Source organism: Polypterus senegalus, chromosome 10 (genome assembly GCF_016835505.1).
Source record: "Polypterus senegalus isolate Bchr_013 chromosome 10, ASM1683550v1, whole genome shotgun sequence".
Lineage (NCBI taxonomy): Eukaryota > Metazoa > Chordata > Cladistia > Polypteriformes > Polypteridae > Polypterus > Polypterus senegalus.
The window spans coordinates 108,188,014-108,215,193 of NC_053163.1; the positions used below are offsets into that span (position 1 = coordinate 108,188,014).

Genomic DNA, 27,180 nt, shown 5'->3' on the forward strand with positions numbered 1-27,180 from the left:
ATATTACAGACTTTTTATTAATTAAAATACTACACATTATTTATTAGTTTGTCAGGCATTTTACCAAATAAAACTTCGAAAGAAAAAAAACACCCACAGTATATTTAAATGTTTAGCATGAAAGTACAAAACTAAAAGGCAACTGGGAAATATTTTTAAAAAATGCTTCGCAAACACCTAATGCGGGTCATGCTGCCAAATTCAAAGACATGGCTTCTCTGCTGAGACGCGCAATAGCACTAAGACCCCGACTACACTAATAGATCCAGTCTTCCGTTTTCGGCTTCAGTTAAATTAAATCGAGCGTATGGGCGAAGCCCGCATATTCAGGGAGAGGCTGTACGTGCACACGGTCGGCCATTCGTTGTTTGTTTGCGTGCGTAGATGGGCGGAGCAAGACTGCTCACTGTAAGTACAGTATAGGTTTGTTTTCATCCGGAATTGCGTTTACTCCAAGGTTCCGCTAGATGTCACTCTTCACAGAGCCCATACGCGCCGCTCACTCTGGCCGCCGGGTGGCGCATCTGCAGCACACGTCTCTCTTCGCGTCAATCTCCGAAACAACAAACCGAAAAGAGCAAACGGGGTAAAGAGAGAGAGAGAGAGAGAGTGAGAATACAAAACGGTCTCAGACCGCCACTTTTAAATTGCTCTGTCAAATAACAAATAATTAATACAACGCTCGGGTGTTGTTCAGGACCAGGATACGGACCGGGCGGTCGCAGGAGCACAGGAGGACGTCTGGCGCGGAGCTCGGCGGCGAGGTGAGTAGTGTAAAATGGCGGAGAAGGAGAAGCTTCTGGAAGTTTGTTAGACTGTAATTTTTCAAGACAGCATTTAGCAGTCTGAATGAGCGAATCCCCGCCGTTGTGTTGTGTTAGCTATGTCCGGGTAGAGACAGCTTGGGTGACGGCGTTTCTCGAGCTAGTTCTGGTGTGCACCCCCCCCTCCTGGTTACTGAGAGCGGCCGCTGAGTCGCTGCAAGCTAAGCAAGATGGAGGACACAAGGACGAGGAGGTGGAGGCGGGGAGATGTGCAGACAAGCGGGGGCCCGTAGAGCTGTGGGGAACTGGGAGTGCCAAAGCTTGGGGATCCGAGGTTTACCGGGAGAGAGCATAATCGAGCACAATTTGCACCTCATTGTAGGATACATGGGTCTTTTTGACAGCTGTTTCTGACGGGGGTTTTGGCGCCACTTTCGTATTGCTGTTGAACATATGCGTTTGACTCGACCCTTTGGGTGTGATGAGTAGTGGATCGCTTGTATTAGTGTATTGGAAAATAGCTTGGACTCCACCGCCATTTGCGCGGCCTGGTTTATATGCTGCTGGAACGGTAAAGAAATGTATTTTTCAGCTCTCTACGCTTTGTTTCCTAATCATGGAGCCCTTATCTCTCCGGTTTAGCCACACCCAAATGAGTGATAAGAGATTGCTTCTAGTACCATGCTGTTACATGAACAGTGGATTCATGGCAGAGAGAGTAACGCATCTTTCGTTCTTCTAATTCTATTCTATCCACTCTGGACCCGGTGCCAGGACTCCCTTTGACCGTCCAAAGTGCGTCATTCCGGCAGCCGCGTTCGGCTTGTTTACGTCTGCCATTGCTAGTAGAGCGCGCTGATTGGACAGTACCTGAATGGGCGGTTTCTGGTCGCCTGCGTGCTGATGGTCAAGGATGATTGGGTCAGGACAAGTGGGCGGAGTTGTACCTATTCTGCATAGTGGGCCAAATGGGGGATGGGTAGTGAGCATGTGAGCGGAGAGCGTCTGTAGATGCTCCCTGAGTTGTGTGGAGTAGTGTCTCGTAACTCATTCATGGCAGAACTAAAAGAAACTTCGACTCCAGGTTTTCGAATTTCTTAATTTTATCGATTTAATAAATGCGTGCATCCAAATGATATTTAAGTGCAAAACCGTGTAATGGTGTACTATTGATTACACAATAGATGGAATAGGATGTCGTAGGCTTTTTGCTTCTCGGCTAAGACTTGCCGTGCCGCAATGTTTATGACTTTTGTACAAGTATTTGGATTTTCATCCAGCTTCCCCAAAACTGTAAATTAAAAAAATGTGAATGTATATTCGGTTTCGGATAACTAGTGAATTTAAGTTGGTTTCAGTGCGAACGGGCTGATGTTGCTCTGTGATGAACGTGTCCTCTCCAGAGTTGTATTCCACTTGTTTCCACAGTGCCAGTGTAAATTACAGTTAAGCGGGTTTGACATGTGTGTGCATATCTGAAATGGTTATTGCAAAATGAGAATCATAACCAAATGCAAAGGAGAATAATGGAAATGTACAGTTTTTTTTAAATCTATTTGGCAACGTTACATTTTCAAAAATAAAGTTAAGAATTTCAGGTTTTCAGAATTTTTTTGGCAAAACATTTTTTTCCCCCCTCAAAATGTTACATATCCATATAATAAATGATACAGAGATATCTGTGTGTGTAGATATCTATGTATATAAAATAAATGTTAAGGATTTTGTCTATCATGCAGAAATTTTCAAATCCCACGGTTTTCAGCCAAGATCTTGCTCTCAGTTGACAGCTTATTAGAACAATTTAGACACAGGCCATTCAGCCCAACAAAGCTTGTCAGTCCTGTCCACATAATTTTTCTAAAAAAATTACTGTCTTGATCCACTGGACTAATTTCCTTCGTAATTTTAAACACTTAAATCATGTCACTTATTAATCTTCTTTTGCGTAAACTGAAAAGACCCAGCTCTCTTAATCTTTCTTCCTAATTCATCCCCTGTAGCCTTGGAATGAGGCTAGTCGCTCTTCTTTGTAGTACTAGGGTGTTGTACTGTGTTAGCCATTATGAATGTAGAGAAAAGCCAAGCAAAATGACACCTTGCCTGAAGAAGGGGCCTGAGTTGCCTCGAAAGCTTGCATGTTGTAATCTTTTTAGTTAGCCATGGCTCTTCTTTGGAAATTCTTAGTGACTTCTGAACCCTATCTGGAACTCCTAAATCTTTCTCATAAGGTGTACTGTTGATTTTCAGTCCTGCCATTGTGTATTCAAACCTAACATTTTTACTTCCTATGTGTAATACTTTACTGACATTAAACTTCATCTGCCACAAATCTGCCCAAGCCCGTATGCTTCCCAAGTCCCTCTGCATTGATTTAACGGATTTCAGATTATCTGCCAATTCATCTATCTTGGTATTATCTGCAAACATGACCAGCTTCCTACTTATATTCCTATCCAAGTAATTTATATGTGTTAAAAATATCAGCATCCGTAACACTGACCCCTGTGGAACACCATGCTTAACATTGGTTAATTCTTTTAAGGTTCCTCACAGCATCACCCTCTGCTTCCATAAGTGCCACTTTGATTATGCCCTTTTGTTGTTTTCTTGTAGAATTGCACTCATGTTAGTAAAACATGACCACCTCCTTCTGATCCCATGCTGACTGTTCAGAAAACACCTGCACTTGCTTTGTGCTTCTCAGTGTTATCCTTAATTCCTTCCAGAAATTTTCCTGCCAGGCAGGCTAAGGTTACTGGCCTATAGTTGCTTGCATCTGCCCAGTCACCCTTTTTTTTTATTACGGGATAATATTTGCCATTTTTTGCTGCTGCTTCACCACCTGAGGCTACAGGTCTGCCCTTCCCTCGACCCTCTGCAGTTCGCATACCAGGAGAAGGTGGGAACGGAGGATGCCATCACCTATATGCTACACCGATCCCTCTCCCACTTGGACAGAGGCAGTGGTGCAGTAACAATTATGTTTCTGGACTTCTCTAGCACCTTCAACACCATCCAACCTCTGCTCCTCAGGGACAAGCTGACAGAGATGGGAGTAGATTCATACCTGGTGGCATGGATTGTGGACTATCTTACAGACAGACCTCAGTATGTATGTCTCGGGAACTGCACGTCTGACATTGTAGTCAGCAGCACAGGTGCGCCGCAGGGGACTGTACTTTCTCCGGTCCTGTTCAACCTGTTTACATCGGACTTCTAATACAACTTTGAGTCCTGCAATGTGCAAAAGTTCACTGACAACACTGCTATTGTGGGCTGCATCAGGAGTGGGCAGGAGGAGGAGTATAGGAACCTAATCAAGGACTTTGTTAAATGGTGCGAAACCACCTGCAACTGAACACCAGCAAAACCAATGAGCTGGTGGTGGATTTTAGGAGGCCTAGGCCCCTCATGGACCCCATTATCATCGAAGGTGACTGTGTGCGGAGGGTGCAGACCTATAAATACCTGGGAGTGCAGCTGGATGATAAATTGGACTGGACTGCCAATACTGATGCTCTGTGCAAGAAAAGACAGAGCCGACTATACTTTCTTAGAAGACTGGCGTCCTTCAACATCTGCAATAAGATGCTGCAGATGTTCTATCAGATGGTTGTGGCGAGCACCCTTTTCTACTCGGTGGTGTGCTGGGGAGGCAGCATAAAGAAGATGGATGCCTCACGCCTGGACAAACTGGTGAGGAAGGCAGGCTCTATTGTAGGCACAGACCTGGATGGTTTGACATCTGTGACAAAGCGACGGGTGCTGAGCAGGCTCCTGTCAATCATGGAAAATCCACAGCATCCACTGAACAGTATCGTTTCCAGACAGAGGAGCAGCTTCAGCAATAGACTGCTGTCACTATCCTGCTCCACTGGCAGACTAAGGAGATCGTTCCTCCCCCACACTGTGCGACTCTTCAATTCCACCGGGGGGGTCAAACGTTAACATTATACAAAGTTACTGTCTGTTATACCTTCATTTTTATCACTCTTTAATTTAATCTATCTATGTACTCGCTAACCTCTTTTAAGAATGCGAGGGTAAATATTATCTGGTCCTGGAGATTTTCTTGATTTTAGTCTATTTAATCTGAGCAGTACTTCTTTCTCTATAATTTCCAATTCAGTCAGTACCTCCTTAGTAGTCCCAACATACCGCTGGGAGGTTATCTACTTCCTCACTTGTGAAGTTATATGTGTGACATGACTCATGAATTGTGCATACAAACCACCTCCCCTAAAAAAGTGGGCTTCCAGTCCTTCTTATGAAAAGCAGTAACATGAATGCACACTGTGCCATGGCAAACAGGAAAAGCATGTTATATTGCTGTCAGGAAAAGAACCATGATTAGATCTGGTGACAGTGAAGCACATTGCACAGGTCGAATAATAATTTTTAGAGCTGGAACCAGTCTTACACTTTTGAGTGCAACAGAAAGTCATACACAACCAAAGAATTGGGGGCTTTGCAATATCAGATAATAGTGAAGGACATTGCAGCTACGTCAGTGGAGTCACTTGGGGTGCTGTGTTTCAAGAGGGGTGCATGTACTACCTTTCTTTGAGAACTAACGGTCTGTGTGTTACTAGTTATAGTAATAAAAAGACTTGGAAGGAGTGAGCATGAGGCAATGTGAAAGCAAAAGACAAGTGTGGACAGAGTGCAAGTTCGTTCAAATAGACATTGAGTTTGTTTACATCCACAGGAAAAACTGGGATTGGTGAATAACCCAGTTAAGGCAGAAACCTCAGTTTACAAATGCAAGTCCACTTATAGAGTTCTCCTTTGGTAAAATGATCCGACTTAGCAAAAGAGAGTTGAGCATCATCATACACTTTGAATCTGAAAATCAAGCAAGGAGCCTGTGATGATTTTTTTTTTTTGTTTTATAAATCAGAAGTAAATTACATCCATCCCCTTTTTTACATCATTGACCTGGGCCCGTGAATATTTGACGTATGAAATCTGACTGGTGTATTGCCTAACCACACTGTTTCAACATATAGCAAACATTTTTATTAAAATTAAACTGACACTTTATAGGTTTTTGTTCACAGGTTGCATTCAGCATTCTCTTTTCTGCTTGGCTATACAATTATGCCATTGCATACCGATACGAGTGCTGCTTGCATTACCTAGTGCTTTTTGGATAATAATAAAGCAGGTATTCTTACTTCAATAAAATAAGTGCACCTGAGAGTAAGTTGCTGAGTTTAGCACTGTATTTTCAGCGAATCAACATAAATTTATCAATTTCTGAAGTATAAAGGCAGATTATTTCAGCAAATAGATGGAACAATGTGATCACCTGAGCCCATTTGCCTGAGGAAATTTATCTTGTGGAAGCTTCCATCATCTTCTGATATTGCCAATAGTAAAAGTGCTCACTGTTATGTTGGATGTTTGGAAGGTGCTATTCAGCTGATAGTACAGTATTTATAGCAGTTTGTCCTAAGGGAAATAATGTTCATTGCATTCTGAAATAAGTGTGCCTTTGTCATGCTCTACAGAAGAATGTTATGTTTTTTAAATACTGATTTCACTATGGAATTTGATTCTAAATTGTTGATATTCCTATGCTAGTTGTTCTAAATTTTTTTTTATATACTGTTTATCACTTTTTTTTTAATTCTTATTATGAACACTTTGTATGCATGCATCAGTGTTTTATTCAATCATATTAATCCATTATCTAATCCAGTTCAGTCACATTCATGCCCATGAGCAGAAATTCTAGCCTGATCACTGTCTATTCAGGGACTAAATATTAATTTGCCTGTTTTTTTTTTCTTTAGTTTTTGAGGCATGTGTTAGACTGGCTGATGACTCTTAATTGGCCGGTAGTTTGTGAGTATTTGGTTGTGCAAGTGAATGAGCCCTACAATTTGTTGTTTTTCTTTTATGCCCAATGATGCTGCGATAGACTGTGGTTGCTTGCAGGATTAGTCATTCGTGAAAATGGATAGATTGGCCATTTCAATTGTTTGTAAAATTTCATGCAACTTGTCACAAGTCTTTTGAAAACAACCTTACCCTTTAAAGTCCAACTGTAAATTAAGGAGTGCTCATAACTGTCAAAACACTTTACAGTGTAATTGACTTTATTGAGGAATTACTGAATCAGTCTTTAAAAATGGACTTTGATGTCATTCTCGACAGCCCACCTATGGCCACGGCATTACTTAAATTCCATGTGGCTGGCAACATGCACTGCATCACTTCTGTCAAGAAACCTTCCGATATACTGTCATCATGATAAAAGGGTTACAATAGATCTCGGCTAAAATCCAGGTTTCTGAAAGCAAGAATTAGATTAGAACTTTTCATGCGAGTACCTTTAGTATAATAAAGGTGGTAATTATAATGTGAAAACACACTAATAAGTGAACGTTGATCATAGTTGGACTGCTGTATCTTTGACTTTAGCAAAGCCATCCTCAGACTTAAACATAAGTACCAATGGACTTGTATGACGCACGCTTACTTTTGAGTAGATCAATTTATGGCTTACTGCATATGACTTGACACGTTAACAAAAAATTAAAGGAAACTCAATATACTGTATATGCTTTTCAGTTTGCATTTTATTCCGGCTACTGATGAATCTAAATGCTTGCATTCAGTATTTTATTAAGGCTAACTGCTAGTTCATAAATGTTGCTTATAAAATGTCCCTGGATTTCAGTCAGCAGGTGTACAAAACTGTTCCTTTAACTTTTTCCATCTCTGGTTACAATACACAGAAAAAGTGTTATGTAAATCACATGAATTTCCCAACAAATGTTATGATTTTAAAAGTAACATGCTGAAGGCTAATACATTATCATGTGGGAAATGCAAGAATCATTTTAGTTGGAAAAATGTGCACTGCACTTGTACTTAGCTGGGTACAAAAGTGGATTGAAAGTGCAAAATGGTTTTCTCTGTTCAACAAAAATCTACTGAAGCAATTTATACAAAATTAATAGGTCTTCTAGCGTTTTAAAACAATAATTGTGAAAAGTTTCATTCAAATAGTGAATATGGGGAAAATAAGTGTGGCCTAATTAACCTGTTGCATCAATTCTGTCTAGTGTGACCTATAGCTTTCATTTGTGACATTAGAAATAATAGATTTGATAATAAAATAGTTAATGAACACATCCTAGTTGACTATAATTCTCAAATAGGAAAGTATGTATGTGCAGCAACTCTATACTACAGTATATCAGGAGTCATTTGGGTTTTCCTAAAAACACATTAAGTTGATTATAAAAAGCTTAGGTTTTAAGTTTAATGTATTCAAATACAAGAGTTGCCCCTTTTTTCTTAAAAAAATATATCATAAGAACCAAATCTGATTGCAACTTCTGTGTATACACATTTCTTTTGTCCCATGGTCTGTTTAAACTCAACCTTAAAGAGATGTCAGCATAATGACAAATAAAAGCTGCGCTGGACAGGAGCTTAATTTGATGAAGTGAGCAAAGGACAGTTAGGGGTCAATGACAACATAAAAATGCGAGTGGAGTAAACATTGTTATTGTAGTACAGGGTTCCTTAGGTTTGGCTTTGGAAGTCTCCAGTGGCTGTAGTGTGTTTTTTTTTTTTTTTGGCTACAACACACTTGTTTAATTAAAGCCAGTCCTTGCCATTAATGTAACCTCTATTTCATTGTATGGCTTGCTGCTGCTTTCATTCTGCCATGACAAAATATTGTTATATTACAGATTTGTGTTTTCTGGTGGGTATCATCAAAGTGGTTAGTGAACTGGAGCAAATTAGTGTTATTCCTTCACTTTTTTGTCTTCTAGGAAAAAAAGGAAGGCCAGTGTTGAAAGTGTCCATAGGCACCTATGTGTAAAAAAAAAAACGGTGCTGGAAGCCTGCATGCTATTTCTTGGTTCATGAAGAGAGTTTTCTTGTTAGTGCTTATTCATTATATATAGTGCATCATTGTGACTCTTCTCCACATGATCATGCATGGCAAAGTTAATTAAGTATTACAGTGACAATTACAATGGTGTACTCCATGGTGGTAGTTTTAGATCAGCTCCTTATTTACCTAAGTTCACTGTATAGTACAGATATTGGACAGCTGCTCAGCCGTTATAAATAAATATGTATATAACAGACTGATGTATATGTGGAAATTTAAAAAGTACTTTGCTCTGATGTGAGGAATGTTACCTTGCAGAAAATGTGACTTGCGCTTGTGAATCACAGGTGTTATGTGAACCCAACTTTGAGAACCACTGATAAAATGTTTCCAACCAGTATTGCTAGCAGATTTTAACCCATTCATAATCCAGTATCAGAGATACTAATTCTCGCTCATATTGGTGCTGAAGCGCCACATATTCAATTTTAGTAACCACTTGTGAAATGCTAGCAGCGCTATTGTTCCCATGAGTGAAAGCTCATTGCACTTTGCAGTACAGTCAAGATATTTTATCACCATACATTTCCATATTTGTTTCAGATTTGCGTAACTTCCATGCTTTAGTGGTGATATTGACCAATTTAATAGTCAAGAGCATTGTGCTGTTGGTGTTATTATTGGTGTTTTTATATTTGCAGTAGGTTTCACAGTATCTGGTCATACTTTCTAATGCATTACATTAGATAGAATAGGAAGGTCAAACTTGAGTTTCAGCATAATAAAATAATGCAAGTTAAAGTATTGCTTATATAATGTGTCATTTTTGGGTCATAGTTGAAGCCAATTAAATAGGGAAAATGAGATGATGGAGAAAACCTCACCCATATCCCTATCTATGACATGACGCAAATATAAAAGTAGGTTGGGTATCGTTTAGATTTTATTGATTCCAAATCTGATTGCAATTCTGCTTAAAGTGTTACAACAAAGGTTACTTGAAGCAGTAAAACAAAAACAGTATGTTTTAAGATAAATAATTGTAAATTAAGATTTCTTCAACCTAAATATCACAAATACACAAAGTAAAAAGTGTGTGCATGTGCAGCAATAAAGTCAGCAGTTCTTGTTAAGAAAAATCCGTATATCAGCTTTTTCTATTAGTATGCCTATTTTTATGAACTGTAGCTTTTTATTGCTACCTCCATATTAGCAGCATTATCTACAGAGACAGCATTTACTTTATGGAAGATGGCATATTCCTGCAGAATATCACAAATATTCTTTAGCCTCCACTGGTCCTGTTAGTGCTTTATAAACAGCTTTTGTTTTAAGAACTTTCTGTCTTATTTTGCCTTCAGTGATGTAATGTGCTGTCACTGTGATGTGAAGATCTTGAGAAATACTTGCCCAGCTGTCACTGGTTAAAACTACCTTGCTGACATCATTGAAGTCTGATATTAGTTTTGACTTCTCTGCCTCGTAATAAGCTGGCACTAAATGATTAGACAAAATATGTCTAGAAGACGAATGTACTTTGGATTTAGGGCCTTTGTCATCTCCCTACAAATAGAAATTCAAAATAACACTAAAATTGGCTGCAAGTAAAATCGTCAGATTGTAGTTTATTATACTTTTTATTAGTTTTCCTACCTACGTAAATGAGAGTGATTCAACAACTGAGAGTGTAGCTCTTTCACCACAAATGCCAGTATTGCTGTTAAACAACGCCGACTCAAGTCCCAGAGCTTGGTTTCCCGATGCCTGCGAGAGTTGTCTATGACCCACCTTCTCCTCCACAGGACTCCACCCCTGGTCCATGGGTGCTGGATACTGAATTTAATTTCTCCATCTCAAGGTGGCATCACTCTTCCTCATTGTGCTCTCGGGGAGTAAACGCTGCTAATCTTCACACGCTCACCCATGCTCATCCCGCAGCAAGCTCTTCTACTTCTATCAAGGCTGCTCTCTTGAACATGAGATCAGTGTCTAATAAAACTTTTATTCTGCAAGACTTTATTATTTCAAATAAACTGGATTTCTTTTTCATCACTGAGACCTAGATTGTAAATTGTGACTCTTCATGTTTTACTGACTTGGTACCATCAGGTTATTCATTTTTAAACTCTCCTTGGCTGACTCGTCATGGTGGTGGCATTGCCACTGTTTTTAAAAGTATGGTACTGTGTCGGACCCTTACAAGGGGGTCCGATTAGTAGCTTCGAACTGCAACTTTTCGAAGTGTGCAGCTCCCCTTCTTTGTTGTTTGCTGTGGTTTATAGACCTCCTGTAATTAATGATATCTTCATTTCTGAATTCTCTGATCTCCAGACTGATATTACCCTCTAACATGACAAAGTATTTATTGTTGGTGATTTTAACATACATGTTTGTTGTCAATCGAAACCTTTGGTTAATGACTTTTTATCACTATTGGACTCAATTGATTTTATCCAGCATATTAATATGCCAACTCACTCTCTCGGTCACACCCTTGATCTCATTCTTACATGTGATATTTCAGTTAATAATATTAATTTATGTGATGTTTCTTTTACTGATCACTTTTCTATAATGATGGATTTGAATATTACTGTTCTCACTTTTTAAATTCTTCTATTATTCCCAATTTTAAAACCATATTCTCTTGATGTACATGTTCAATATGATGATATAGATGATTCTGTTTTAGAATTTAATTCTTCTTGTAAAACGGTTTTAGACTCAATTGCTCTGCTCAAGACATGCAGTAATAAGGGAAGCCCTGCTCCCTGGCTAAATGAAACTACGCGACCGCTACGCCACCTCTGCCGAAATGCGGAATGCCATTGGAAAAAAAGATGGACTGATTGTTTCTAAACAGATTTTTAGGACCTCTCTGTTCAACTTTCAGGTTGCAGTTAAGAAAGCTAAACATGATTTCTTTGCTGATTTAGTATCCTGTCATTCTAAGAATCCTAGGGCCTTATTTAATTCAATTAATGTGGCCATTCACCCTCATTTTTTGATGGGATTAAATAGTACTGTAATTTCATGTGAGCAGTTTCTTTCATTCTTTGTCAGTAAAATTAATACAATCCGCTGTGGTATTGTTCCAACTGGCTATGAACTTCCTACTGTTAATCATGTAATTGTCTTGGAATCTTTTGATCTTGTCTCACTTTCACATTTAAAAAGTACTATTGACACCCTTAAACCCACTCTCAGTCCTCTTGATATTGTACCACCACGCCTTTGATGTTTTGGGTCCATCTTTACTAGCCATTATCAATGGTTCTGTTAGTGGGGGGTTTGTGCCCTCATTTTTTTAAACATGCTGCAGTGCGTCCTTGTCTAAAAAAGGCAGAATTAGAGCCTGTAGTTTTAGCCAATTTTCGCCTGATTTCCCAATTGCCATTTCTGGCTAAATATTAGAAAGAATTATGTATAATCAATTCATCACCTTAACTCCAATAATTTATTTTGAGATCTACCAATCTGGCTTTAAGCGTTATCATGGTGTTGAGGCAACCCTCCTGAAAGTATTCAACGACGTCTCTATTGTTACTGACTCAGGCGGCGCTGCAGTCCTTGTCCTTCTTCACCTGTCTGCTGTCTTTGACACTGTTGACCATGAGATATTGTTGGTGGGCTTAAATGGGCTGCTCTTAACTGGTTCAGGTCATATCTAATTGGTAGACACTTTTTTAGTGACTTTAAATTCCTCTTTTTCATCTACTACTCCTCTTAAATGTGGTGTTCCTCGGGGATTCATTTTGGGTCCTATTTTATTCTCTATATACCTTCATCCTATTGGAGCTATTTTTAGGAAATTTAGCATTTCCTTTCACTGCTATGCTGATGATACACAGGTTTATATTCCTGTCTGCAACTCTGCAATGAATCAACTGCACAACTGTCTTTTTGAACTAAGATCCTGGATGGCTAATAATTTTCTTGATCTGAATCAAAATAAAACGGAGGTGCTTATAGTGGGTCCATCAGCTGAAGCTCAAATTGGTCTTGGACTTCTCGGCTATTTCTCAGTCTTTTACAAACTGCTCGCTTTCTGGTTGAGGCAAGAAAGTATGATTCTGTTTATGCAATATTAGCTTCTTTACACTGGCTGCCTGTCAGTTTTCAAATTGATTTTAAAATCTTATTGCAAGTTTTTAAATCTTTACATAGGCGGCTTGCTCCTGCCTATTTATCTGAATTGTGTGCTTTACACCAGCCATCTAGAGTGCTTAGATCTTCTGGTCAGTTGTCTCTTGTTGACCCTCGTACCAAGTGTAAAACTAAGGGGGACAGGGCTTTTGCAGCTGCTACTCCACGCCTGTGGAACTCTTTACCTCATTACATAAAGGAGTCGTCTTCAATTGAACTGTTCAAAACAAGATAAAAGACTCATTTCTATTTAATTGCTTTCCATGACCTTCAGTAATCTATATATATAATTCACTGAGGACACGCAGGACAAAGCCCCGCCTGCCAACTCTAAGACCATGGGATACGTTCGACAGAGCCCCGCCAACTCTAACCCTCCTACCGCGTCATGGGATACGCACGACAGAGCCACGCACGCCAACTGAGCCACGTTGACTTTACACCGCATGCAAGACAGAGAGCCACGATCGCCAACTCACAGAGCCTCGCCTGCCAACTCTAACTAAGGGCAAGAAAGACAGACAGCCCCGCCCACCAACTCTAAGACAATGGGATACGCACGCATTTAGTGTATAAATGAATATAAATAATTGCATGTAAACGATTCTCCAAAATCTGTTGTATGTAAACGATACTGTTTAAAACGTTATTGTTTTTTCATCAGAAAACCCAGTTTCCGCGTCTACCTATATTAGTTTAAATGGCATTTTTACCATTCGCAATAGGGCGGACGCGCCGACTTATCGTGTCGACTGGGCAACACAGTGAATGCTGCGTCTATCTATATATGTCTATGTTTTCCGTAGCCTGTTATAAGAAGGTACTCTCTTCGACCATTGGCATTGGTTTTGCTCCTTGCTATTTTCGTTATACTGCGACGGTGGTTTCCTTAGCCTTTGTTGTACTGAATTCCTTTCTCACCGTTTTCCGTTCCTATTGACTAGTACTGATGGTTTCCTCATTGTGATTATGTAATCTGACTTCTATTTATTTATGTTCATTTATTTTATTTCTTTTTTTTTGTTATTTATGTTAATTGTATGGTTTTTTTTCTTCTTTTATTGTAAAGCACTTTGGCTAGAGCATTCCTATGTTCTTTTTAATGTGCTATATAAATAAACTGACATTGCTCTGTGACTCTTCAGTTTTCTCTGTGGTCATCTTTGTCTTAAGGGCCGATTTATACTTCACGCTCAGAACGCGTACGTGCCCGCATCATGGCTGCCACGTGTTCCCAGTGTTCATTTCACGCGTCCTCTGAGCAGGTCCTCAAAAATTAACGCGACGCGTGAGTTGCAGTACCAGCAAAAAGTCGGGGGGCGCAGTGTGCTAAAAGTCGAAAAGTGACGTCAGTGTCTCAGTTTACTATCTACATGTGACAGAAAGCCTCTATGCAGATCCTACGGGATGAATGCTTCGATGTGGTGAAGCAAAATGCCGACATACAGATGCATTCGTGGTGCTTTTATATTTAAGCATCGCATATTCCTGATCGTAACGACACGATACATTTTGAAAGTCTCTCATACCATCTTTTGTGCCGTCTTTTTTTTTTTGGCAACTTAACAACAGCAACATGATGTATAGCGTTATATTTGAGCCTCTGAGAAAAAAATAAAGGACACGGTTAAAGTGGAAATGTTAACCTTTTAACTTTAACCTCGTAGTTTACTTTATCATTAATGCAGACCATTGTAAACGTCATCCCAGTTTTTAATCGCTATGAGCTTCTGGGACCTGACACCAGCGGAAAGCAGCAATAGATCGCCACACAGAACAAATTAAATGTATGATATTCCAACTCTCTGCACATTTAGAATCTTTAGATTTATACTTGATATCACTTTCATGATGAAATGCATTAAAGTGTGTATGTTACATTTTACATATAGTTTAGTTTAAATAATGAATACTGTTAATAATTACACACATGGGGGTGTCACGGTGGCGGAGCGATAGCACTGCTGTCTTGCAGGGAGTTATGTTGCTGGTATTTCATGCTTGTATTCCACACTGTGCTCCGGTTTCCTTCCAAAGATATGCAGATTTGGGGATTTGGTGCCGCTAAAATGACGCTAGTGTATGCGAGTGCTTGTATTAACCTTGCGATGAGCTGAGGCCTCGTCCAGGGACTGTTTCTCACTCGTGCCCAATGCTTGCTGGAATGGGCACATCCCTGGATTGATGGATTTAATCATTTAACATCCTTTTCAGAGATACTGCGGTAAGGTGTCATCGGAATTTAATAGGTGTTCTAGGCAATTCACAACACAGAGAAGCCGAACATGTTCTCGCCGTGATATCTCGCACTGCCACCTGGTGGATTCCTCCAGATTTACGTAAAGTACGCGCGCAAGTATAAACACTACAACGCTTGCGTAGCAGGAGCGTCCGTTGCAGCATGCGTCGCGTCGCGTGAAGTATAACTCCGGCCTTAATCGCTAACCTGAATGAGTGTCACAGCTTGGTTATCCTTGCCTGCACAAGAGGTCAAGGAGAAGTGATGGAAGTACACCTCCGCAAACAATCATCTAAGAAAAATATTGTTTGTTAAATGCAAGCTAATTTGCTGTCTTGCAGTTTAAAATAAAAGTTGCTTATGCTGTTACCAGTTCCGTTATATACGTTACCTGAGAGTGATGTGCTAGCACTAGCTTGGGCACTTGAGCTGGGAGACTATAAGACATTGAATGCAGTACTTTCTTTTAAATGTATACTGTGCTGTAGTAAATGTTTTGACATATTTGTTGTACAGCATCCCCTACAAGAAATTATCTTGCCACAATTGCTGCATTTTGCTTTGTCGCTGTTTTCTTTGTTGAAACATAGCATTTTTTTTTTTTTGGATTTTGAGCATTTGCTGCAATCCATAGTTCACATGCTGAGTAAAACAAACTGACACGCCTTTGAAGTATGACATGGACAAGCCTTACACAGAGAAGTTGGGCGTTAGAGAGAGAGAGAGAGTATGAACACGCTGCGAGCAAATGGCTTAGCTTTAGAATTATTACGTTATTTTTTTTCATTTAATTATATCTTTTTGTCCAATTCAAATATATGAAGCTGGTGCCTATCTCTTCAGAAGACTGAACAAGACTGGAATTCATTCCTTTCCTTTTCCTCCTACATTATTATACAGAACAAGTAGGACTGCATGATTTCATTGATGTGGGGAATACAGATGGAATCAAGGAATTAGTACATAAGTATGTATTTCAGATAAAAACACTGAAATGCATAGAATTTCGAGTGGAATTGTACACATTTTTTTGAACATACAGGTAGTCGTTGACCTGTGTGCCCTATGACAATTAGATGACCGTTTGTCTCATTGGCAAATAAGTTGTCACCATGCCAGCACTGTATGCCGCGACTCATTCATCTTGATCACTCTTTATTACCTGCAGCGGTTTTGACTACATTAAGTTACATTTGTCTTATAATTACAGGAAAAAGGCAATTTATTTCAACACAAAAATTAAGATGATTAAGTAGTATGAGGGAGGAAAGGAAGCAAATGCAATCACATGTAACTTTTAAGTTATCCCATTATATCTGGTGTTTGCCGCACTTGCAGTACTGCTTTGCTTTTGGTTTGAAACCAGTTAACGTCTGATGTTTCTGTGTTGTGACTCACCGATTCTTGTGAACTGCCACGAAGGAGTAATGAAACCACACTGAACTCCTTTATCTGTTAATGTTTATTATTAACAGGCTGAAATGTTTAAACAGAAAACATATGAGTGCTCAAACTCTTTTGGTACAACTCCTCTTACAGTAAGCACAATGAACACTGGGAAATGCTCACAGTGGCGACATAACATAACAGACAAAGAAAGGATTCGTGAAGCTGTTAAAGGTTCAGTACCTATGTGAGCAACAGTAATAATGAAACAATATAATAAAATAAAAAAATACAAAAAAATAGAAAATATACACAATGTGCTAAGAATGATGATAAAAAGGATATTAAAAAATATGACATAAGGGAGTTATTATTCAGTACTATACATACAGTCAGATTGCTGACGCTGTTTGTGTAATCGATTCTTATATCATCCGTGTAATATATTCTTCTTTGTTGTTGTTTTAGCGAGAGTTAATCATTGCAGAAATCCTGTTGTTCTACTATGTCTTTGTGTACATTTTATAGGTGTACATCACGGCCTGCAGGGTGTCCAGCACCAGTCAGTAAAATCACATGAGATAACTAGTTGCATGGGATTAATGTGGGAAAATGTTGAAATGACCAGTTATCTGAATTCCCTAGGTTCTGCCCTTTCAAATGAGACAGCATTTGCCTTTCTATTGCCCGCTGATCGCAATATACTGATAAAGAAGCCAGAGGTTCCCACTTTTTTCAGAACATTATAGAGAGTCACAGACAGAGAAATAATGTGAATTGTGAGCTGTGATTGATAATGTGTCCATTTGTTTTCAGTTAGTTGTGGTGAGTGAGGGGTTGGGATTGTGGGTTTGAGGGAAAAGTGCTTCTTTCTGTGGCCCTGTACGCACAAAGGTATTTTCATTGAAAAACGCATACATTTGTCTACATTTTTACCTTTCATCCACATTACCCCATCATTTTCGATCCCTGAAGACTTTTAAAAATGTTTTCCAAAGCTCTATACTTCTGAAAGCGTATTGTGACGTGCGAGTCCCTGTCTTGCACCCCAAAACACGTGGCTGAGTAATTTAGAAAATTCAGCTTTTTTTAGCTTGAAACCGGAACAGCAAGGTTATTTGTTGTATTGGGATCTTCCACTCTCCTATACACAGACACAACAGGCAGGTCATGGCCAAGTAATACTGTTCCCTGCATTTATATGTCCTTGCATCACCCATCGACGACAAGCACATATTGAGCGACCGTGGTTGACTGGGATTTGTTTTCGCACCAAGCCAATACAGCGCTGGCAGCCTACGGTTGCCCCGGCAACGGAGAAGCTATCTTCCACAGACACAGCAATCGTGCTTTGGGACGATCTTCGGCGTATCATCCCGTTGGGGGGGAGTCCCAAAAGAGTTTAGAAACCTTACAGTATCATAAGCGTTTTAGTGTCAACAGGCATAAACATAGTTTTCCAAAAATAATACTCTAATGACGCTCTGGTTTGTGCTTATTTCGTGCTCGTACTCTGATTGGATCCTTTTCATTACAATGGCTCATTCCCTGACTGGTAAAACTTGGTGAAAGAAAAACATTTCTCCGCATACCATTCATTAAAGATTTATTTTCCATTGTGCTTGTTGTGCAGCTTATCTGTATGCATATAAGTTTAAATTTTGAAAAGTCTGAATGCTGCATACATGCATATAAAGCAAATTACTTACCAGTTGCTACAGTTTTGTGGTAAATCTTGTGGCTGGTGACAATGTAGTGAAAAATTCACTGACCCGTGAAAATCAGATTGTAAATAACTTGGTTGACAGCCTCTAATCGACATTTGGTACTTAAAATTATTCAATAACGAAGAGTGCCTTCAGAAGCAAAGTTAGTGACAAGGCACACAATGAAGAGGATGGGTATAGATTGCAGCCGAGCTCGCAATATTACAGAATAGAAAGAGACAATAAAACCCAATGCAGTAAAGCAGTGATATAGATGCATACACATCATGTATGTATGTATTTATTTATTTTATTTTTATAAATGTTCTTTGATACAAGATGCACTCCAGTTGCTGTGGACTGCTTATAATCAATCGTGAATGGACATTGAGCTAAATACTTGTATTTTTTAGAGCTGCAGCAGTCAATTATTTAAGTAATTGAGTATTCTACCGATTATTCCTTGAGCATGGGAGAGGCGCTACATAAATAAAATGTATTATTATTCCGTCGATTCATTGTGTAATCTGATAAATACTTTTGCTTTATTTGAGATCAATAGTAAACATACAAAAAGAAAAGACATCTCTCTGAAAAGTAACAGGTATTTTATTTCCTTTTTAGAAAAAACTATTGCTTAAATTGTGTACAATAAAATTATTTGTCAAAAACTAAACCCATTTAGTGCATTTAAGTGCTATATTATTGTCTAAAACACAAAAACAAATAAATACAAAAATAATGTACCAGTTACAAAATACAGTGTTTCCTCGGTATATGTCCTTAATCCGTTCCAGATCCTTTGACTTATACCAAACAGGACGTATACCAAACAAATTTTTCCCATAAGAAATAAGGGAAAATGATTAATCCGTTCCCATGAAAAAAATCCTATTGTTATTGGCATGTAATACATTGATGGGGTTGTATAAAATAATTTAAACTCTGCTTAATATTAAAATACATAAAAAATAAATTAGATGAAATAAATGAAAATGTAACCTCACTTTACTTTTTAACGATGTCTTTGTTTTTCACAATCATAGATGCCGTCGTTCTCAGCATATGCTATGCAGCAGTTAAGTCCTGGAATACGCATGCTACCTTCATACTTTTCATCAATCAATTCAAATTTACGCAAAAAAACACAAGATCACATGAAAATTCAGAGCTATAGCGCGAGTTGTTCACTGAATGCTAGCAACTGGTGTACTGACACTCATGGGAAGTCGTGGCTTTGTCTCTAGAGAGGTAAACAAGGGTAGCACGTAGTGTTCTAGCACGCGACTCATATTCTAAACAAAGGTTGTATATCAAGCAAAATTTTTCGCGTCCAAACAGGACGTACCAAGTTGGACTTATTCCAAAGCGGACATATACTGAGATACCACTACACTGTAAAAAAAGGTATACGTACTGTGGCACCCGGCCGGGACGCCCAGGAGGACCAGAGGAGGGCTTGTACCTCCACCAGACCGCGAGGGGGCGTCCGTCCTGGTTACGCTGGTGGCCTCAGGTAGAGGGCATGGAAGCCCAGCCCTGTAGGGCCCCGTGGTCACCGCCAGGCGGCGCCCCACTTCCAGACCATCTGCCACAACATACCTGTTTAAACACCGGGAAGCAGCTGGAGCCCATCCGGGTTCCCATAAAAGGGTCCGTCTCCCTCCAGTCATTGCCGAGAGTCGGGAGGAAGGAAGACGGAGCTGGAGTGAGGACTGGAGGCGGCCAGGAGAAAGACAAAAGGACTGTGTGGCCTGGACTTTGGGGGATCGGTGCAGGAGGCACTGGGGTTGGTAGTGCACAAAGTTTTTAAATATTGTATATAATGAAGGGTGTGTGGTGAAACTATGTTGTCCATCTGCCTGTGTCCGGGCCAGCGTTCACAGTACATAAATCTATACTAATAAAAGGCAAAGCCCTCACTGACTGACTGACTGACTCACTCATCACTAATTCTCCAACTTCCCATCTAGGTAGAAGGCTGAAATTTGGCAGGCTCATTCCTTACAGCTTACTTACAAAAGTTGGGCAGGTTTCATTTTGAACTTCTACACGTAATGGTCATAACTGAATCCTACTTATGTACATATATACGGCAATAGCCTGCAGCTCGGTCGCCATGTGAGGCGGAGTTACTTCCCTCATCGTCACGCCTCCCACGTAATTGAGTGCCTGCCCATGTAAGGCCGTCCGTCTGCAGCAATCCAACAGAAACAGTCTGCTGCTAAATATTCGCGGGTAAAGGACTGTGCTTATGCAAACGAAGATGAGATGGTCAGGGATAGACTAGTGTTTGGCACAATCTCAGCGAAAGTGCGAGAGAAAATTTTAAGTGCCGGGTCTGAGCTAACATTAAATAAAGCCATGGACATCGCAAGATCGCACGAGATAGCACAAGCACAGCTGAGAGGCTTCGATGCATGTACTCCGAGCGGCTCACGTGAACTGACTTTGCAGGACTGGGAAAGGTAAACCCGTGCATGCAGTGTGTGATGTCTCAGATAAAGAGGAAGACGAGCTGTTTATTGATGCAGTAGGAAGGTGTAAAGCTTACGTTTAAATTAAGTTCATAGACACGCTGCCGCTAAATATTCACAGGCAAATCCATAAGTTAATACCAGGAATGCCTGTTAAACATCATAGATTCATGAGTACCAATTTGGGTAGTGAATACTTCGATGAATGAAACCTGTTATCTTTACAACGGTTGACAAACACGGAATATAACTTGAGCACAACACATCCTCCAAATACAAACCTGATTGAAAGAAATAATGATAATCAAATCCTTGATGTCAGGAATACTTCTAACAGTCACAAAACAATTACATTGACAATCATGTAACGTTATTTTTAAAATGTTTCCTTTTCTTTTTCATAACTTCTTTAACACACTACTTCTGCCTTTAAGATGTACAACATAATTTTCAGAAGTACAAGTTTCAACCTAAGTACACTTCAAGCATAACATAAGCCTTTACTGTCTTCTTGGAAGACTTTGTGGCATTTGTAGGAGGCAAAAAAAAGTTCTGGCAGAATTGAATCCCCTAGATGAGGTAGATAGGGTGTGTAAGTATGTGTTCATTAACTTTTAAAGGAGCATGTGGTGGTTGCAATGAAGAGAAGTGAGCATATCAACATGCTCAGAAATGAGGCTTGCTCTGAGCTTTGATGTGGTGTTTCCTGCTGCAGAAAAGAGACTCTCTGATGGCGTGGATGTGGCTGAAATAAACAAAAAGGACTTTTTTGTCAGCTTTGCCAGTGTTCAATAATGTGATGAATTTGTTTTCCATCATGACAGTGGATTTTCCTTCTTGGACAGGGGATGTAATCTGAAATACGTCAAGCCCTCTTGGTTTAACTGCTGATCCTTATCTTCTTTGTCACTGGTGCTGGAGTCTGATGATGATGATCCCAGTATTTTGTTGAAGAACAATGTTACACTCTGGATGCATTACAGGTTTGCCTTGTGCTGTGATGCAGGATGCATTTTCATTTATGTTGGGCTGCCATGGTTTGTACTGTGCTTTGGACCCTGAATGCTTTGCCAGCAAGTAAGAAATTAAGTTTTAACCTGGGATCTATGGAAGTGAAGAGAGGGTAACGTATTGTTGCCCACTCAGAAACACTGTAGCTCCTTCAAATGGCTCAAGGGCCTGGCTTTGCTCCTCAGTCAAGTTCAACTGTTCAGGCTTGTGATCATGGTAGATGTGTTTTCCTTTCAGAGTCACTGCTGTATAGCAGAGTGCAGCAGTCACTGGCCATCTTTATTCCAGCAGCCTGGATAACGTGTGATAAGTACTGTTCCAGTGAGTACTTACGTCTTGCACCAGCATGTCTTGTAGTGCCCCTATTTGCTGCTGCTTTTTCTTTAAATGGGTGCATGCCAGTGCACCTTTTTTAAAATGTTCCACAAGGCATCTTGAAGCAACCACACACTTGGAGATAGCTTGGTAGTTCTTCGTAGCACTTTGCGCAACCAAGTTCAGGATGTGACCTGCTCATCGCACTGAAAAGTTGCAAGTCCATATGTATTCGTCCCCTTTGCTTTCAAGCCCTAAATAAGATCTGATTTAACCAATTAACTACAGAAGTCACATAATTAGTTTATTAGCATCCACCTGTGTGCAATCAAAGTGTCAAATGATCTGTCGCATGATGTCTATATAACTACACCTTCTCTGAAAGGCCCCTGACTCGTAACACAACCAAGCAAGCAAGATGAAGACCAAGGAGTGCTCCAAACAGGTCAGAGAACAAGTTGTGGAGAGTTATAGATTAGGGTTGGGTTATAAAAATATTCCATGGAGTGCCATTAAATTCATTATAAGAAAATGGAAAGAATATGGCACCACTATAAATCTCATAAGAGAAAGGTGCCCATCAAAGCTCAAGAGACAGGATAAGGACGGTATTAATCAGAAATGTAACAAAAACACCAAGGATATCACTGAAGAATCTGCAAAGATCCACAATAAAGATGGAAGTATTTGTCCATAGGACCACTTTAAGCAGTACACTTTACAGAGTGAGGCTTTATGGAAGAGTGGACAGAAAAAACAAACATTACTTAAGGAAAAAAAAAAAGTTTGGAGTTTGTCCAACAACATGTTGCAGACTCCCCAAACACATGGAAGAAGGTTATCTGATCAGATGAAATTTTTGGCCATCATGGGAAATACTAAGTGTGGTGCAAACCCAACACTTCACATCACCTGAGACCACAATTCCAACAGTAAAGCATGGTGGTGGTAGCAACATACTGTGAGGATTTCATTAGCACGGTTTAGAATTCTGGTCAAGACTGAAGGAAATATGGATATCCTAAATATTGGGCATTTCTTGAGGAAAATCTTTTTCAGTCTGACAATGATTTGAGACTGGGATGAAGATTCACCTTCCAGTAGGACAATGAACCTAAGCATAGTGCTAAAACTATACTGGAGCCGTTTAAAGGGAAATGTTTAAATTCATGGAGTGGCCTATTCAAAGCCGTGATCTCCATCCAATGGAGATTCTGTGGCTGTACACCAGCGCAACCTTGAAGGAGTTGGAGCAGTTTCATCTTGAGGAATTGGTGAAAATCCCAGTGACTAGATGTGCTAAGCTAATAGAGATGTTCCCCAAGAGACTTGCAGCTGGAATTGCAGCAAAATGTGGCTCTACAAAGTATTGCGGGGTGAATATCTATGCACACAAATTATTTCTGTATTTTTTTTTTTTTTTGTCCTATTGTTTGTGTGTCACAGTAAAAAAAAATTGTACCATCGAGCATGTGGAGATACTGGTTTAGATTCTAAAAATTAAAATAAGAAAAGCACTGGAAATATAAAGCTAAACGTAGAAGAATGCATGTAAGACAGAATGGTCAAGCTATTTGAAATTTGGCAACTCCAAGCCAAGCATATTTGAGGATTATTAGTATTGATGAAGTACATTGTAGAGTTTTTCAGAGGCTATATTTGAAAATTACTTTATTTTATCAAAGGAAATACTGATGTTTTACTCACATCGGTGCTCTTTGTTCAGTTCAAGAAATTTAAAAATATATCCTCTTTATTTTGCGAAAGTATGAAAGTTAGTAAACAAAAAATAAAGAAAGAAAATGGGGAATATGCAAGCTATAAAAAAATATTTATTAAAATCAGTATATCCACTTAAAGTCAATTTATCCTGCAGTGTTATGTAATTGTATAGTTTTCAGCATTGTGTCTGTGTATCGTGCTAAATTGTAGAAAATTAATTATGTAGACCACTATAAAAAGCAAAGGAAAAATTAAAAGGAAAACAATACTATTATGACCCTGGCCTCTGATTGTTGTCAGCAGAGTAATGGTAATCTTATAAACCTAAGTGCTTGTCAGCTTTTAAATGTGATATAGAAGGTTATCTCCACGCTCCTAGCACTCTTTTTATATTAATCACCAAGTATGGCTAGTTCTTGTGTTCTCTCTTGCTCTCCTTTGGTGGGAAAGCATGCTGTGAGTTTCAAATATAGGTAGCATTGTCACTTATATTGTGTGCAAGGAAGGTATTGATAGTTTAAAACAAATGCATGGAAAACAAAGTAAAAAAGAAACATGTTAGAAAAATATGTTCAGTAGAAGTTACTTGTGCTACCCATAAACATATCTGACTGACATATTGTTATCTCTAAAAGTCAAAGAGCGTTCGTATGTCATTTCTAGTAATATACAAGACAGAATCAGACAAATATCTTCACATTATTCACTGTTTTGTAAATGTTCCTGATTTATGTATGCCAGCAGTGTTAGAAATTTTCATTATTATTGGAAAGAAAGATGCCTGTGTTTTCAAGAGAGTGTGTACACTCAACTTCTAAAAATGTTCTGGAGTATTGTTAGACTGTGGTGATCCATTCTAAATCCTTTCATACTGCAGGACTTAAATAATTTAATTTAGAACAGACAAGAAAAACGTACAGTGATACTTCAACACTTTTGCTCTTAGTTTATTATTTTTAATAATCATTTGTTACGTTTGATTTGCAAAAACATTACATTAAATATTGCATACAAATCAGTTAATGGTTAATATATCTTTACAAGGATTGTAGATGCTTTGGAATAATACTTCCCCTTTGAGGCAACTTGATTTCCACATATAATTGTAAATGTTGTATCTATCTTAGACATGTTTTCTTCTACCTTTATTGTAAAGAAAATCTCAAAACATGATTTCAGCAAAATTGGTGGAAAGCATATTTGTTTATTTTTATTTATTTATTTTTTAACGCAGAGGGCTTTAAAACTGAGAATTAGCAAAATTCACATGTTGGAAGAGAAATGGCAAATAGATTGCACAGCATACTGCTCATTTGGGAGGATGAAATCCAAGAAATTTGGGAAACTTTTTTTATAAAGAATGAAAAGCGTGTAAGCCTTTACATGGAAATCTGAATATCAAATTAGAACAAGTGAAAATCGGTACATTTAATGTACTTCTTATTCTTGGCTAATTCTGTTAAGTTCTGTAGTGTAAGGTCTGCTAGCATGACAGAAAACCTCTGTAATTTATTCAGTTTTTTTAAGCTAATTTAAGTGCTTTGTGGTTAAACATTGAGAACTGGGGTTCAAGATAGGCATCATCTGCTCTTTTGTTTGCTACTGCTATATGTTTTTGTTGTTTTTGCCCACTGGCTGTGGATGCTGTGTCTCTCTATGTGGGGTAGGCACATTGTTACTAATTAACCTGCTTCTGTTCATTTTTAGCCATTTTCATTCAGTGTTGAAAAAGAAAATGAAGTAAAAAGGAATTTGAATGGTGGGCGAGGTGAACTTTATTAAGTTGTACAAGACCTATTTATTTGCTCTCACTGGCACTGTGTTGAGCAGGCACAAAAGTGACTAATAATGTAGCTTGTAGCTTACCCCGTGAACATCAGAGGTGACTGTGTGCAGAGGGTGCAGACCTTTAAATATCTAGGAGTGCAGCTGGATGACAAATTGGACTGGACTTCCAATACTGATGCTCTATGTAAGAAAGGTCAGAGCAGACTATACTTTCTGAGAAGGTTGGCATCCTTCAACATCTGCAGTAAGATGCTGCAGATGTTCTACCAGACGGTTGTGGCGAGTGCCCTCTTCTATGCGGTGCTGTGCTAGGGTGGCAGCATAAAGATGAAAGACGCCTCATGCCTGGACAAACTTGTTAAGAAGGCAGGCTGTATTGTAGGATTAAAGTTGGACAGTTTAACATCTGTGGCAGAGCGACGGGCACTAAGCAAACTCCTGTCAATCATGAATAATCCACTGCATCCACTTAACAGCGTCATTTCCAGGCAGAGGAGTAGCTTCAGTGACAGACTTTTGTCACTGTCTTGCTCCACTGACAGACTGAAGAGATCGTTCCTCCCCCACACTATGCGACTCTTCAATTCCATCCGGGGGAGTAAATGCTAACGTTAATTTTATTTTAATTTTTTTCATTTTTATTACTATTTAATTTAATATTGTTTCTTTGTATCAGTATACTGCTGCTGGATTATGTGAATTTCCCCTTGCGATTAATAAAGTATCTGTCTGTCTGTCTGTCTGTCTGTCTGTAAGCAGAACAAGTAGCCCAATTGCAAGTAACACTATCAATACTTAAAATAGTTAAAGCAACATGTGCTTACTGACATTGATCAATATTATAAATGATAATAAACATTGCTTATGATATTCACCATATTTTGCTCTGAATATGAGGGCATTCTGTCATTTTTTTTTCTTAGTGTGATCATACATACAGTATCACTAAAGTACGCTTTCTTTCTTTTTTGCTCGTTTCTGACTATAACATACCTCACTGTTACTTTCCTGTCTGTGTTACAAAAGGTGCACAGCGGACTCACTGGACTGTTAAGTTGTGATCATATGTGTCATTAGAGCACACAAAATGAGGAGGGCGAGTCAGAAAGGGTTTCAACTCCCATTTTAATGGGATCGGTTGGAGGTTGCTTTCTTGTTGCACTTTATTTGGTTCAGTTGTGCAAATTTGCTTTATAATATCGACCTTCATTTAGACAAGTAGGCTATGCTGAAACTGTGTTTTCTTCATAAAACACACTGATTTGGAGCAAGAATAGGAGGGGTGGGGCGTAGGTACACTCTCAATAATTAGGTAAACATTTAAATGTTTTTTACTTGCATCCCTGCTGCTCAGCATAGTCACTTTTAAAGAAGCACACAATTTAATTAAAGGAATGCTCTGAACCTCAGCAAGCCATTGGTAATGAACCTATCACTGTTTGTGGCTTCCCACAGATGAGGTCTTTCATAAAATTAGATCCACTCAGCTGAAGCACACTGCTTCTCTTGGCATATCCTTGTGCAAATCACATATTTTACTAATGAAAGAGAGCAGACAACATGGAAAGTTATGATTTATTTGGAAGAAGACACCGTTGGGTATGCAAAAATACCATTATTGTTTTTTATTGACTTTCAAGTTCATTGGAAAGTTCACAAACAACTTTGAAATATGGCAGTATCTCATCATGCAAAAGTTGCTTGGAAATTATTTTGTTTTTGTTGTGCGTTTGAAGAAGTATTGTATGTGAGATGTTTTTGG

The 27,180-nt window shown here is 39.0% G+C and overlaps 1 protein-coding gene across 3 annotated transcripts in view; it reads left to right on the forward strand.

Moving 5' to 3' along the window:
- Positions 1 to 512: 512 nt before the first annotated feature.
- The window catches only part of stag2b (stromal antigen 2b), a 210,987-nt gene continuing 184,319 nt past the window's right edge, over positions 513 to 27,180 (forward strand). For 2 of the 3 annotated variants that reach the window (XM_039766310.1, XM_039766311.1), the window contains exon 1: positions 515 to 764. The gene's annotated coding sequence lies outside the window, so the exon portion shown is untranslated. Of the gene's footprint in view, positions 765 to 27,180 lie in introns of all 3 variants that reach the window. The other variant, XM_039766312.1, reaches the window with a different exon arrangement.